At 37.8% G+C, this 12,743-nt stretch overlaps 1 protein-coding gene across 4 annotated transcripts in view; it reads right to left on the bottom strand.

The window, feature by feature from the left end:
* LOC306888007 (kin of IRRE-like protein 3) overlaps nt 1-12,743 on the bottom strand; it is a gene marked incomplete at both ends in the record, with an annotated part of 196,252 nt that overhangs the window by 71,926 nt on the left and 111,583 nt on the right. The window lies entirely within an intron of this gene.

Genomic DNA, 12,743 nt, shown 5'->3' with positions numbered 1-12,743 from the left:
ACTGTGAGCTGGTTTATTTGTATAAGCGTGTTTGTGTGTGTTTGCTGTGAAGGTCCTCTGTAGATGACTCAGGTAAGCTTGCATAGACTGTAGACGGAGGAGTTTATCTCGCTGCTGTGAATCGCAGCAGACCCACTTCCAGGCTGCCGAGAGACGTCAGGTTTCCGCTTGCCTTGTCGCGCTATAGGAATACTGAGCATAGATTGCTTGTTCTTTTTTGTTCTTAGCTCTTCTACTACGAGTTGTGTCTTATTGTCTCGTCCAATCGGTACAGTAATTGATTGACCCCTCCGTTGTTATTGCACTCAGTGCTCTTCTTAACCCATGGCTTCCCTCAATACCCACCACCATGTCAGCTGCACCCCGACCAACATCACAAATGAGTTTGATTAGGAGAAGATTGACCCTCTTTGGACTTGGATTCCAACATATTTCTAATTATGATGATCAATGTTAATTAATTTTAAAATGGCTAAAGGCTAATTAGAATAACAGAGTAGAAATGGAGAGATTGTTTTTTTTATGAATCCCATGATCTTTGAACTTTGCTGTAAGCTTTTAGTTTTGGTTTTTATTCCACAATCACAAACATGTTCCTATTTAAGAGCGCCATAGAGACGGAAAATAGTGGGTTTCTATTGACAAATGATGACAAATTGACGAGGTGTTTCCTCACCAAAAATGTATTTAGCACAGTCTTCGTTAGGGCTTGTAAAGATCAGAATCAGAATCAGAATGAGCTTTATTGGCCAGGTATGTTTACACATACAAGGAATTTGTTATAGTGACAGAAGCTCCACAGTGCAACAGAAAGACAGCAACAGGACAGGACACAGATAATAAAATAATAATATACAAATAGGCAATGTACAAAATAGCAAAAACACAATATATAATATAGACAATTATATTTGTACAGGTCTGATATGTGCAAATTTTAAATGAAAAAAAAAATTAATAAGCATGTGTGGTGAATAAATAACGTATAACAGTGTTGTGTGTTCCACGCTTATTGTCAAGTGTTCATGAGATGGATTGCCTGAGGGAAGAAACTGTTCCTGTGTCTGGTCGTTCTGGTGCTCAGAGCTCTGTAGCGTCGACCAGACGGTAACAGTTCAAAGAGGGAGTGTGCTGGATGTGAGGGGTCCAGAGTGATTTTACCAGCCCTTTTGCTCACTCTGGATAAGTACAGTTCTTGGAGACTGGGAAGGGTTGTACCAGTGATTCGCTCAGCAGTCCGGACTACCCTCCGTAGTCTTCTGAGGTCAGATTTGGTAGCTGAGCTGAACCAGACAGTTATTGAAGTGCAGAGGATGGATTCAATGATGGCAGAGTAGAACTGTTTCAGCAGCTCCTGTGGCAGGTTGAACTTCCTCAGCTGGCGAAGGAAGTACAACCTTTGCTGGGCTTTTTTCCACAATAGATTCAATGTGATTGTCCCACTTCAAGTCATGAGAAATTGCGGTGCCCAGGAATCTGAACGACTCCACTGCAGTCACTGTGCTGTTCATGATGGTGAGTGGGGGGAGAGCAGGGGGGTTTCTCCTTAACTCCATGATAATCTCCACAGTTTTGAGCGTGTTCAGCTCCAGGTTGTTAAGACTGCACCAGAAAGCCAGCTCTTTAACCTCCTGTCTGTAAGCAGACTCGTAACTCATCAGATTAAATGAATAATATGAAAAATAGGAAAGCACATTGTTCTAGCATAGTTTCAGCCCTTTAATAGTTAGCTACAGTAGCAACTCTCACAGTTAGTGCAATGCATTCTTGTATATTAACAGTAGTACCATAGCCGCTATTTGACTTAAAATTGTTGTTTTAGCTGAGACAGAGAAATATTTGCTCAGAATTCTACAATAACAGGTAATATTTTGGAGTGGTATGCGATATGCTATTAATTTGTTGATGTTTAGTTGTAGCATGAGCATGCTGTTATACTATGTTGTAATATTCAAAGTGGATGGCAGTGTGGTACTGCGCAATTAATTTTAGAAACCTTGCACTCATCTGCCATTAACTATTTAATGAGCAATTAATTGTGTTCCCCAACAGCAACCCTGTAGCAGTCTGTGTTCAATTCCTTTCAACATTATTATTTAATTATTTTGTCTTTTTCTTCATTATTATTATTTTTAATTTAATATTAATTATCTTTCTACCTCAAGGAATAATAATTATAAAAGTCTATGTCCTAGTGTTAATTTTGTTATTTAGAAACTGTGAAGAAAAATATTTGTTGTTTAACGTTTTTTTTTTTTTTTTTGAGCAAACTATTTGTGATGATCAGTTTAAACATCATGCAGCATGACTAAAATATGGCTAAGTTTTAAATGACTAAAACTAGATAAAAATTCACAGGCTTTTAGTCAACTAAAACTTGACTAACAAAAAAAAAAACAGGACAGGGCAGGTTTAATAGCTATGTTAAAGGGGTCATATGCTCTTTTGGAAGCCCAAACAAAGTACTTTCGCTTTCACTAGGAAACAAAGCATCTCCAGGACATGGTGCCGGCGGCAGCAACAATACTACAGCGAGAATAAAAGTTCTGCCTTTTTTCATTGCGTAAACATTTTTTACAAATCTTCCCACACCGTGACGTAGACATGTGAGGACGTGTTTAAATGAGGCTTTATAGGGGGCATAGTCAAGTCTTAACTTTTATAAAGAATATCTCTTTGGTTTTGAGACTTTAGTCTTTGCAACTTCAGGGATCTTATATATGCACAAACAGCTTGTAACACTCCAAAGACAAAGGAAAACTTGAAATCGCATCATATTACTACTACTACTACTACTGTGGGGAAGTCGTGGCCTAATGGTTAGAGAGTTGGACTCGTAATCCAAAGGTTGCGGGTTCGAGTCTCGGGAATGTACAGCGCTCTCTCCACCCTCAATACCACGACTGAGGTGCCCTTGAGCAAGGCACCGAACCCCCAACTGCTCCCCGGGCGCCGCAGCATAAATGGCTGCCCACTGCTCCTGGTGTGTGTTCACGGTGTGTGTGTGTTCACTGCTGTGTGTGTGCACGTAGGATGGGTTAAATGCAGAGTACAAATTCTGAGTATGGGTCACCATACTTGGCAGTACATCACTTCACTTCACTTCACTACAGTGTGGTCACTGTTGGGATGTAGAGGAGGTTAACGTATCCTTCCCCGTGACGCAGCACCTGGTGCGTCCACTCGGACAGCAAAACACCGGCCTGTTTTATTTCCTCCAAACCACCTCAAGCAGCAGGAAAACATATGTAGGTCAGTCAAGAGGGGGATGTAGAGAAATGTAGAGAAATGGGTAAAGAATAGCTAGGGTTGAACTGGGAGCTTAAGTTCGCCCACTCCGGTGGACGCATTTGCACACATTTCGAGCTTCGGTCACATCTGGCAGCGTTCCGTTTGGATGCTCATGCAGCCGGCCTTGCAGCAGACCCTTCCTTCTTCTCGCGTTGGAGACCGCCAGCTGCACAGGCAGCCATGCGTAGAGACCAGTGAAGTGGAGGCAACAGATTCCTGCTCTTTCCCTCATATGACACTGCTGCTTTATAATACTCCATGATCAAGAAATCAAGGTGGGGTGAGGGAAAGACAATCGAACAATATTAAGCCGCGTCCGGTCAGGGTGAAGGCAAAGATCTTGCTGATTATGAATGATTAATACTAATGTAGCAGTGTGGGCAGAAGTGACACTCACCCTCTTTATAAATGCTTTCTTTACTGTGAATGATAAACTACATAGAGTCTTTATTACTTGCTTATACTGTATATACACATATATGTGACCCTGGACGACAAAACCAGTCTTAAGTCTCTGGGGTAAATCTGTAGCAATAGCCAAAAAGACATTGTGTGGGTCAAAATTATCATGTTCCATGAAGATATTTTGTAAATTTCCTACTGTACATACAATAAAACTTAATTTTTGATTAGTAAAATTGATCGCATTGCTAAGAACTTAATTTGAACAACTTTAAAGGTGATTTTCGCAGTATTCAGATTTGTTCCAGATAGTTGTATCTCGGCCAAATATTGTCCAATCATTACAAACCATACATCAATGGAAATCTTATTTATTCAAATGATGACGCTCAACTGATCGCACTCAACTGTTTGTGAAATGGAGCTTTGTGATTGTGTATCCTACCTCTCTCATTCGGTACAAACCCAAAAATTCCATAATATTTCCATATTTGCAATGTAACGTATCTGAATGCTAAACTATTATTTATTATTTATTATGCTTTGTACTTCAGTCGCATTCCAACGGTGACACAGAGGCGCGCGCTGATGTTTGGTTCACTGTATTATATTTTGATAAAGTACCAACTGCACTGTCAAGCTAGCAATGCTGGAGCTGATGTGTTTGTGTGTCTGTGTGTGTGCGCACGCTCCGGCGCAATCACTTCAGCTGTTTCCTTACACCAGCAGAATCAACTTTAATCACTTATTGTCTTATTAATAATCACTGGATAAAGGTCTGCTTTTATTTGTGTACACTCACAATGAAAACAAAAGACATTTTATATATACTGTATAACATGTAATAATATTTAGTATTTTTACATCTAGATGGAAAAAAAAAAAAATTGCACTACTGTCTGTTCAAAATAAATGAAAAGAAAGTGAGCATAGTAGATTTCTTTTGTTTTCCTGTTGTACCAAAATCGTATCGAACCGTGACCCCCAAACTGAGGTACGTACCGAACCGAGACATCTGTGTACTGTGCCACCCCTAGTATATATACAGTATATATGCCACGTTATGCCACGTGCCACGTTAAGCATTTTTCACGTTTAGTGTTTATGTAAAACAGCATGTCCACCCCCCGCTGCAGCCCACAGCTCAAATTGCAAGAAAAAAAAAAAAAAGGGGGGGGGGGGGGAATCATTTATATTTAATTTATTCAAATGATAATTTCTGAAGTCACAATAAAGTCAAATAAAATCAATACAAATACAATACAAAGGTGATAGTCACAAACAGAATATGGATTTGACTTCAGTTGCCTCTATCTTAAGCTGCTGTGTGAACAGGATATTTCGAGACACCTATAAATAAACACAGCTGTCAGTCCCTAACTGACATAGTCATAAAGCCAATGAGATGCAATCTTTTGAAATGAAGTAAGATGGTCAGGTGTAACATGTTGATATTTTAGGCATGTGTCCAGGATCTGTTACTCCTGCAGGCAGTGCCTTGAGGGTCTTTCCTCCTTCCAGCTGCGTACAGACGACCGTACCGTGTTCAACCTGAATGCCCATAAACTTGAATCTTTTCACTTTCGGGTACAACTACAGCATTCAGGTTAACAACTTCTGGGGTGTCTGGATGGGAGTGCCCTATTTCTTTCACAAATTGCATCAAATTTTGTCCTTGCCCTCCCAGGCTACATCTGAATCAAACTATGTGTGGTTGGGTTGGGAATGTCTTCAACTTCTGAATGGAGGTCACTTTGGTTTGGATGGTAGTAGTCTTCTATAGCCAGACATCCTAGAGCTGTGTGAAGTCAGCAAATCAGAGTAAAGCCCACTAGCTTGAGTGTTTTGTGTGAAAAATGTGTCAGTGAATGGACTGTAGGTGGTCTGAGATATAAATTATAGTTTTTCATGCAATAAAGGAAACTTTGAGCATGTGATTACTGTAAATAGATAATTAACAAATCATCTGTCATGCATTTATGATATGCAATGTTATATTGAGCTATTTGTAATGAAAATATGGTGATAAAACTATTTAATGTTGAAATAATGTGTGAATATCATTACTTTCTTGAATGTAAAGTAAGTGTTACAAAATGATGCAATAGCTTGAAAAGGCTATTTAGTTGGCTTACCAGGATTTTTTTGTTTTGTTTTTTGGGGAGAATAAGTCTGCCCAGAATCCAATTAAATCAGAAGTTGTTTTGTCCTTTTAAAGCATATATTGTCTCTTTACTGACAACATTTATGGGATATTTTTGAACAAATTTGTTAAGGAAAAATTAGTTAGTGATACATTTTGGGTTATTAAACCTGACAGTTCGATATTGATGGACTTGGGGAATTTATATAAATAGCATTTAACCTAGTACTACTTTTTAAAATGGATTGCCAACCATTTACATCATAGGGCCATAAAGAATGCTATCCCTTTAAGAAAATAGCAGAGAGGTCGATTATGTTATTCCCCAGCAGGGAGTTAATTAGCATTCCTGCCTCCTGTAATATTGGTGATATGCCGTTAAGAGTGTAAAAAAATTCATATCCAACTGTCATAACCCCTTAACCACCAAAACAACATTATCTGAGTGTCAATGTATCAAGATTGAGTTGATTTAGCGTTGGCTGCTATAATGATGATGTAGAACAGATGGCATGGAAAGAGATGAGGCCACAGCAGGGGTGTTATTAGCTCGCAGGTTAATTCACCTACAAAAATGTTGTTTGAAAAATCATTTATACTATTAAATATATGTTAATTGGATAATTACGAAGACAATTTAATATAATGGCCACTTGTATGGAGTGTTGCACATTAGAAAATAATTTTAAGTGGCATTTATGTCCCTGCGTCCGTCTGTCCGTCTATCTGTCTATCTATCTGTCTGTCTATCTTCCTATCTTGCATTTTTTTAACGTGATGCATGATATAATAATATATGATTTTACTAATACATTAGCAAAAGTAAATTTATCTTCATTTTCTTTTTATTACTGTTTATTGTATTTTGCTACAATTATTGATTGGTCAGTGTATGCACTGTATGTATGTGTGTATGTATTTATTTGCTAGTTTTTTTATTTTATTTTTTATTGTTTTTTCTTATTGCTTTATTGCAGTATTACAGTTTTTTCTCAATTGCTTTGGCACATTTTTCGAAACAGTCTTAACATTCTCTAAACTGAGTGCAGATGTCACAACTGTTTGCTGGAACTTCAGAACTTTATTGCATGTCTGCAAAATGTAGTTACTCACCCAAAACATTTAATTCATGCTTCAAAACCTAGTTATCGTGTCAGTAATTTGACCAAGGCCACCAAAATATAAAGTATTTTGTCATCATGTGAGCCACATTGGTCAAAAGGTTTAGTTGTTTTTTTAGTCAACCATGGAAATTAAGGTTTTCTAAAAAAAATCTGATATTTGTTGAGAAGAGTCAATAGTACATAGGAAAAAAAAGTATATGAACATTTGTATTTATATAGTACATTTATTTTTGTACAGATGTGTTAAATGTAAAGTAGTGTGAAGTGTAAGAGTGGATTCTGTTACAGTAGTGTCACCTGATGTAAACTATGGCTACAGTTTGGATGACAGTTACTGTACTGAAATGCAGAAGGCTGCACTTCTTATGTATGCCATATTTCCTTTTCATAAGTACAAATTTACACATTACTTTAATTGATATTGATTGAAAGAGACTGTTTCAAAATGTTTGAATTATTGAGAATATGATCAATCTCCCAATTTTTAGCTGCACCCTTCAGCCATTGTAAGGCCATGATTGACAATATTATTTCATCTGATATGCACCTCTGTCCTTGGCCTCTTCTTCCTCTTCCTCTGTTTTGCCTCTGTACACTTCCATGCATCCTTACTCCTCTTCTTCCTCTCGGCTGTTGACCCTGATCGTTTTCTGGATGTTCATCCATTGTCAGAATTTGTAACTTTTGTGCTGTCCTCTGTCTATATATGCTTTCCAATTGAAGGGTGATGAAATGCACCTTTGAACTATTTCAGAGAATTGGTTTATAATTGGTTGATTTATATTCTCTTCATTAGTGAGAGTCAATATTCACTTGCACAATGCATGGGAAATTTACACAGTCTAATAGAGATGTGTAGAAAATATGCTTGACAGTTTATGACAACTAGATCAACCATTTTGCATTTAATGACTTATAAGATGAACTAATGACTAGATGTTTTGAGGGGTAAGACAAACGCACAGAGAACTATATAATAGATTTTGAGCGACATGACAATAGCAACTGATGGAAACAGCAGACAAATACACATAATCAGTTGCATGAATGTACCAAAGCAATCGCAACTTGTTGAAAAGAATGAGAAACTGCTTGTATGATGTGCACAAGTGACTAGATGATGTGGAGGTTGAACAAGTAGTTTTGAAAATTGTATTTCTGTTCTGAGAAATGCTCCAAAGCAACTGAGAAAAACTATAAGTAAAAATGTACAAGTGCATGTTATGCCTTGAATAAGACATTGCATCACACAAGCAAGTATCAGACATGAAGACAAACCAATCTCATCAATCTAAACATCATATTCATAGCTTATAGATTTAACCCCTCATACTCTACAGATGTTTCATTACTCTCAAACTTTATGCACATCATCCTGTCATGTATTTTTATTTACTGCCACTTCTTTATTCATGTCTCTTAAATCACTCTCCCGATCTTTCTTTCTTTATTTATTTATTAGAAATTGTATACTTCAGCTTTATAAAAACATTCAGTTCTCATACCTGAGGCCGAGTATTCATATCAACAAATAAATATTTTAAAAAATCTAAACAGCTCAATCAGAAAAAAAAAAGAAAAAAAGATTACATTTGTGATCCAATGTTTATTTGTTACCCTCCCCACTCTCCAAGAACTGTACTTATCCAGAGTGAGCAAAAGGGCTGGTAAAATCACTCTGGACCCCTCATATCAAGCACACTCCCTCTTTGAACTGTTACCGTCTGGTCAACGCTACAGAGCTCTGAGCACCAGAACGACCAGACACAGGAACAGTTTCTTCCCTCAGGCAATCCGTCTCATGAACACATGACACTAAACGTGGAACACACAATACTATTATACATTATTTATTCACCACACATACTTATTTTTTCATTTCAAATTTGCACATATCAGACCTGTACACACATAATTGTCTATATTATATATTGTGTTTTTGCTATTTTGTACATTGCCTATTTGCCTATTTGTATATTATTATTTTATTATCTGTGTCCTTTCCTGTTACTGTCTTTCTGTTGCACTGTGGAGCTTCTGTCACTATAACAAATTCCTTGTATGTGTAAACATACCTGACCAATAAAGCTCATTCTGATTCTGTGTTTTCCCAGATCATAAAGTAAATGTGTTTAGTCAATCCCAACAGCCTCCTCCCTCATTCTCTCTCCCTCTTCTGTTTGCAATTGTTCCTCACACCTTGACAAGGTTCAGCAGTCCCTTTAGACAGATTGGATTATGGGTATGCTTGTTTAAGTGAGGGAAATAGAAAGACTCAAACTGATGAGCCAGGGATCATTATGGGCCCTGTAATGTTTTCATCTCACTCTGTGGTAATTTGTTTACTCTACAACAGCGCTGGCAGTCCACAAACCCCTGCTCTATTTCATCTGGCAATAACAGAGATGTGATGGGCCGACGCTCTCAAAACTCACCCTTTGTGAATCATGACAAAAATTACTCTCAGGGCAGTATGGCATAGCCACTCGAAGAGACTAATCAGTGGCTCTACAACTCCTCGGCTGGGAAAACACACACACACACACACACACACACACACACACACACACAGGCACACACACGCTCTTCTAATCAAAGAATATTACCCCTCTCCATCCATTCCCATATTCCCATTTCCTTCTAACCAGGAAGTGTGTGTGCGTTCAGAGGATGTGTCAGTGGAGTACTGAATAGGTGAGTGTCTTAGGCTAGTGTTGCGACCACAAATGTTTGTCTCCATTAAGAAAGACTAACTAAGGATAGGAATTCAACAATTCCCATTACCAAACTGTTTCGTTAACGATTATAATGAATAACCATTTGGCAATAAATGCATAACATTCTTTTGTAATAAATTTGAGAAAGTTCTTGCAAAAGGTGTTTACACATACATTTTAATGACTTTTAACAGTCATTTTTGACATAATGCAATCCAGTAACTGGCCTTATATAATAAATAATACCAAACAAACAGTATATTTAATTGACAAAATGTATACCGCGTATCTTTATCTCACTGTTATTTGTAAGTTGCATCTGTTTGATTCAGTAAAACAAACTAGCTTATAAGATTAATTTAATGAATCAAATGTCTTTGATTCACTTAAAATAGTTGGTTAATTGAAAGTAATTCATTCAGACTACACTGGTTGCATAGTATGTTTTTGATTCACTAGAAATTATATGTTGTTATAAGTGTCATTTGTTCAGGAATCAGATTGCAGTGGTAACAATGTATGTTTGCGATTTATTAAAAATAACCTGTCATTAATTCAGGTATTGCATTACAGTGATGGCGTTGATCATTTTTGATTCACTATAAAAACCCAAAAGAAATGGCTAATTTAAGTGATTAGTTCAGGAATCTGACTACACTGGTTGCTCTGTATGTTGCTGATTCACCAAAATTAACTGGCTCATTGTTCAATGCTTGCATATATATTTCTATCATGACAACTCTCAGAAATACAGTACTTTACCGGACCTTGCTACTGCCAATAAATATGGCGATACAGTGCAGTGAGTATTTAAGACATACTGCTGCTCCACAAATAGCATATAAAATAACCCATAGCAGATCTATACAGGTGGAGCTGGGGAAGGTGAAGGGTTTGAGAGGAACTCTGAAAGAGCTCTGCCAAATGCTCAAGTGGATGCTAACCAGCCATTTAAATGTAAAGCAGCAAGCTCATTGGCTGCGTATACGACATGAAGCAATCAGCTCTTGCCAAGTTGTTTAAACTGTGAATATGATCAGTTATGATCAGTTATGTTAAAAACCAACCATCCTGGGCCATCTAGAGTTTCATAAAAAAAAAAAAAAAAAAAAAAAAAACAGAACTAATTGTAAATAAGATATTTGAGTGGCAGTCACTAGACATTTTTTCCTGTGTAAAGGTGTAGTTATGGTGTCCACCAGCAGGGGATGACTGGCCAACACTGGCCCTGTGCTCATTGCCACTGATATGGATGCACAGCATGATTAAGATCCCTGCTCTATCCATCAACGCCTACAGGGACATGTTAAACTGGAAGCCTTCACTTAGCCAGTGGCACAAGAAGACCGTTTCCAAATCCTTGCCGTTTACTACCGGGACAGTATGCTGTATTGCCCCTAATTAGAAGGCTAGAAATGAATAAATCTTACGATTATTGTGTCTTCTCTCTCTGCTGTCACACTAAACCTGGCTGAAATTAGAAGTCGCCATACACACTGCATTTGTCGGCTTTGTGTCCTTTGGCTCAGAGATGAAAAGCCCATCACGGAAGACAGATAGACAAATTAGACCAGCGGCAGACACGGTTTCAGTATGTACCTGCTGGCTCAGACTCAGTGTTATTTGAAGGCATAATAACAGGGACAGCCCTGCTGGAGCTTGGCTAATCCAGACCTGGGGACCCAGGCGAATGCAAACACAAATGGTGTCTGTGCCAAATGATGCTTAATTGAATTCTGCCTATTGGGCCGGAGCTGATGGCCAGATCAATCAGCGCCCTGCATCGCCCTCGCTGTAGCCGCTGAATCCTGCATTTATCCGAGCATCATCCTGCCTGCATTGCTAAAACCAATCACTTGAAGCTTAAACATCCTTGTGGATGAGTTAATGGCTTTGCCCTGTGAAACCACTTCCAGTGACAAGGCCCTCAGTTACTAAATTTAAATAAACCTCTCACCTCAGGCATTATAAGAAAATACTACTTTTCATCATGATTGCTGGCCTGAAAGGAATGAATATATGCATCCGACAGTGCTATTACTAATTACAGTACCGTGGTATCAGAGGGTAATACCATGGTACCATATTCACATATCATGGCATTTAATGGCAATTTAAGGTCTTTAAAAGACTGTAATGGTAATAAATGGGGCTATTAACTAAGACTAAAACTTAAATAAATAAATAAATTAAATTAAAATAAAATACATGTTGACATGTTGAAAAATGCATAACAAATTAAAAGGACTTATTTGTTTTTCTTTTTTCTTATTATTGCTGCTAGTTGCCAAATGAAACATTGGCAAAAGACACATTCAATGAAGTTACAGTTAGCAAAATTGTTAACATTTTATTTTAGGATCTAGTTGCGTATTAGCATGTATATTACTAGACTATTAGCCGTTTATTAGTAGTAATTAAGCTCATATTAATGCCTTATTCTACATGACCTTGTTCTACATCCCTAATCCTACCCAATACCTAAACTTAACAACTACCTTACTAACTATTGTAGTGCCTAGTAGACCAGGACACACACACAAAATAAATTCAAGACAGCACATTCCTTAGCAGGAGTTAAGACTTCCACTCCCAGCATCTGCATTTGACTGACTGGCCGATTTCCTGCCCTAAATCTCCTTATCTCAGGAGACCTCTAAAACCAGGATAAATTTGAGGGAGCATCTGGACGTATTCCAGAACAGGACTTTGCTGTGGCTTTCTTATTACTTAAACATACATAATTCAACCAGAAACAGGACAAAGACCTCTGGATCTGGATACGACCTTCTGACTGCTTAACATGTAATTCAATGATTGTATCAACCAGGAGAGACGTTTTTATGATGAGACTGGGCGTTGAAGTCTCACAGATACATGCCCAACGGGACACTCATGACCCCCGGACAGCTCCCCCTTTCGTTTTTTTTTCTTGTGCAAACTTTTATTGACTGTCTGCCAACAGATATTCCTTTATTTCTATTTCTATTAAAACAATATACTCAATAGACAATACATACTAAAGTTGTATCTTATGTCTTTCATATACTTGGTGTGATTATTTAG

Source organism: Barbus barbus, assembly GCF_936440315.1.
Source record: "Barbus barbus genome assembly, chromosome: 22".
Taxonomy (NCBI): domain Eukaryota; kingdom Metazoa; phylum Chordata; class Actinopteri; order Cypriniformes; family Cyprinidae; genus Barbus; species Barbus barbus.
This window is presented reverse-complemented; position numbering and strand designations above follow the sequence as displayed.